The sequence below is a fragment of the Suricata suricatta genome, chromosome 9 (genome assembly GCF_006229205.1).
Source record: "Suricata suricatta isolate VVHF042 chromosome 9, meerkat_22Aug2017_6uvM2_HiC, whole genome shotgun sequence".
Taxonomy (NCBI): domain Eukaryota; kingdom Metazoa; phylum Chordata; class Mammalia; order Carnivora; family Herpestidae; genus Suricata; species Suricata suricatta.
In genome coordinates this window covers 139,771,238-139,774,912 of record NC_043708.1, presented here as the reverse complement: position 1 = coordinate 139,774,912, position 3,675 = coordinate 139,771,238, and the positions used below count along the sequence as shown (strand labels likewise).

Genomic DNA, 3,675 nt, shown 5'->3' with positions numbered 1-3,675 from the left:
TTCTTTGTAGTGCAGTGAACAAGACAAAGTTCTTCCTCTTGGGGGGAGGGCCCTAACCTTAACCCTAAGGAAGGGAGAGAAGAATGAGGACGTGGGGCAGTTTAAAACAGGGTGGTCGGGGAAGGCCCCCCTGCTAAGACGACAACTGAGCAAAGACCTGAAGGAGGTGGAGGAGCCAGCCACGCAGGTATCTGGGGGAAGGGCTGTCTGAACAGAAGGGATAGTGAGTGCAAAGGCCCTGGGGTGGTTGTACGCATGGTGTGTTCACGGCCCACTAAGGAGAACCTCATGGCCGGAATGGAAAGGAGGGGCAGGGGGTCGCCATGGAAACTGGCTCCAGAAGGGTGTATAAAGCCGGCCTGTCTGCCAGGGTTGAGTCCCATTGTGTGATCACAAACAGCTTGATTGGGCTGCTTAGCAGGAAGCATGTTCAATACCGCCATCAGCGTCTGGCTGAGTGCCTAGGGTGTAGGGTGCACCTGGGGGCAGTGGTCGGCTAGACCAGCTGCCTACGCCGAGAACAAGCTTCCTGACACTCTGGGGGGTTCTCAGGTGCTCCTGCCTCTGACCCCGAAGGCTCTGCAGGTGTCTCTGGGGTAGGCGGGTGGGGGGCTACAGCCCTAAAACCACTGCTCCCATAGCCAGGCCCCAACCCCGGGCCGAATCCTGTCAGGTGGCAACACAGCGTGCCGAGAAAACCTCAGACATCGTATCTGGGCCACACGTCCCCCGTTCCTGACCTTTCCTTCTGCCCCTCGACCCCCGACCTCCATTCCACTGGGGAGAGGGCTTGTCTTTGGTGCCCGATGGGCGAGATGTCACAGCAGAGCCCTGGGAACAAGGGGGCAGGGCCCTGGGGAGGAATGAGGGGTGGTCCTCGGCTCCCCGGAGGAAGAAAGAGGTCACGGCTGGAGGCGGGGCGGTGGGGAGGCAGAGGAAATGAAGACTGGGTGCTGGGCGGCCCACTGACGGCCCACTGACAGGAGACCGTGCTCTGCCCCTTCCACGTCAGGTGCCCAGCGTGGAACGGGCATGTCCCCTGACTGGGGTCCCAGAGAGCCTCCCCCACACTCTCTGGGGCCACCGCCACGCAGTCCTGCATGCCTACAGATGACCTGAACAGGACCTGGTGTCTGGGAACCGAGAGGCCAGGCCACTGGCATGGGGTGGGGGTGGGGGTAGCCCCGTTAACCACGCACACAGAGGCGTGGCGGCGGGTCACACGCAGCACTTGCCCCGAAGCGCTGCAGCGCACCGACGCAGCGCGTCCTCGCAGCGGCCAGTCAGGCAGGTTTGTCCATCAGCCGTCTTACCGAGGGAACTGAGCCTCGGGAGGTTAACGCACCCACTCGGGGTCCCAGGCCCAGGAAGAGGATGGCTGGGATTTGAGCCCAGGCGGCCTGGCTTTGGGGGACCTGCTCTCCTCCCCCCCTCCTCCTGCTTCCCAGTGTTGCCAAGGCCAGGCGGCCACGCAGGATGACGCCACATGGACCGTGACCGCTGAGGACGGAGGGAGGGTTGCGCCCCAGCCCCATGCTCTCTGGAGCATAGGTGCAGTCAGGCAGCACCCGGAGGGGAAATCCCAGACTAAGATGACCTTCCTCCCACCTGCGGGAAGGTTCAGTTGTAGATCAGTGAAGGGCCATTCCTGTGACAACAGCCACCCGGTACTGAAGTGCAACTTCCTGCTGTGCTGCCACTCCCACCACAGACACCACCATTAGGCCACTGGCCACGAGAGGAGCCAGGAAAGTGCAACGCCACACCTGAGGTCACGAACAAAGATGGACCCACGACTGGGAATGTGGCTCCCTCTTCCTCGGTCAAGGGTTTCTGGTTCCTGGATGGAGCCATCACCCGCGGTTCGGGTCAGGGCCCCTCACTGGCGCCAGCAGACGGCCCCCCCCGAACAGCTGCGGGCATCATTGCCCGCTCGCCGACCCAGCTGGGCCTGCAGTACACGCTCATCTGGAAGGAATGAAGGTGGCAGAACTCGGGTTGCCTGATGCAAACCATTTGTGCAGCCAGAAGGAAATGGGTGTGATTTTATGGACGTTCCCCTCCTCTTGCAAGAGGCCAGTGGTCAGTTTGGAGAGAGCAGATCACTAGCAGAAAAGGGGCATTTCCGCTCAGGCTGGCTCCATTCTCCCATCGCCATCCCGGACCTCCCTGGGGGCAGGCCCCATCCACCCTCGGCTCCCCGCAGACGGGCTGTGCGTGTGTGAGCTCAGTGGTTTAGAAATTCCAACTGGATGAGTCTGACGCCATCTTCGTTTCTTACAGGGCATGGCCCCAGATGCAGTGACGCATGTGACACACCAAAGCACACCGGAGGGGAACTTAGACAGTTACCACCCTGTGTCACTAGGTGTGAGCTCCTGGAGGCGAAGGCTTTGTTCGTTGTCTAGACCTGCACCACGCAGCGTGGGGTGGAGGGGGCAGACGCGGTCTCCCCTCGCCTCCCTCCCTTCTCTGCGCCCCTGATTCTGTCATTCAGCCACGCTGGTCCTGCCCCTGGCCCCGTGGACTGCCAAGTACTTTCCTGCCACAGGGTCTTCGCACACGCTGTTCCCTCAGCCTAGCCAGTCTTCCCTCCTCCTGCATTTGCCTGGTTAACTTCAAGGTTGGCACAGCCTTGGGTGAAGGACAGAGTCTCACTGTTCTCTAAAGCTCTCCTTGTTTCCTCGGTCAGAGCGGTCATTTCAAACTTTGTCACGTGAATCTCCGCCTCCCTCTGCACACTGTCAGCACCACTGCCTTAGAAGCAGGGAGGGGCGGACTGGCATTCACCGGGCACCTGGCACTGTGTACCGCACGCTGAACCACCCTGAAAGGTAGGTATTATCCTCCTCTGACAGTCAACTGAGGCCCGAGAGGAGACGTGCTCAAAGCCACATGCGTGGTCAGGGCCAGGGCCAGGCTCCAAGCCCAGGGCTCCTGATTCGGGCACCGGCTGCACGCCGATGGGCTGGTGGAAGGGTTAGCCTTACGGATGGGAACAGACAGCGTGGACCCTGCATGTGGATTCACAGACATCAGGCTGTTGTTCCAACGTGTCCGCGGTCTTCGCCCAGGAAAAGAGGCCACTCAGCTGGACAATGAGGTGCCAGGCGGGTGCCAGGCTGGGCCCTGGGTTCTATGTGGGTCCCCTGTGTCTGGCCGCGATTGCTACAGCTGGCCACATGTTTGCCAACTGCACTTCGGGAAACCGCTCCAGTCCTGGTTCACAGGACTGCCGGGAAAATGACAGCTCTGGGTCCACATGAAAGGCATTCTTGGAAAATCTCCCCACCCTCCCTCCTTCCCCTGCGTGCGATGCAGCATTGGTGGGGAGGAGGGAGCTGGGCTCACTGCTTTATTCGTCCAATGTGTGCCGAGTCCACTCCGTTCAGGAACTTCCCTTCTCCCCACGCCCGAGGGAATGAAGATGCTCACGGAAGCGGAAGCAGCAGACAAAGGGCCTGTGAGCTCCCCTCCATATCCCAGAGCCCCTGGCAAATAGAGAGGGGGAGGGGAGGCGGGGCATCCCCACACGCCGAGTCCCCATCTCTGCCACGGTCGCCTGGCTCCCACATTTTCCAGTCACAACCCAGCAGGGTGCAGGTGAACAGTGAGCCCGGCCTGGTGGAGGAGGAATGAAGCCAGGGAGGACGAAGGACCGAGGCCTCCATCTGC

General features: G+C 61.1%; 1 long non-coding RNA gene across 3 annotated transcripts; it reads left to right on the top strand.

Annotated features, from left to right (window-relative positions):
• The first annotated feature begins 434 nt into the window (after nucleotides 1–434).
• Nucleotides 435–2,686, top strand: LOC115302724. 3 transcript variants are annotated; one of them, XR_003913602.1, is made up of 3 exons: nucleotides 435–585; nucleotides 1,619–1,983; nucleotides 2,284–2,686. It is a non-coding gene; the product is annotated as an uncharacterized LOC115302724 (long non-coding RNA). The 3 variants fall into 3 exon arrangements; XR_003913601.1 differs by lacking the exon at nucleotides 1,619–1,983; XR_003913603.1 differs by lacking the exon at nucleotides 1,619–1,983 and having other exon boundaries at nucleotides 435–596.
• Nucleotides 2,687–3,675: the final 989 nt, after the last annotated feature.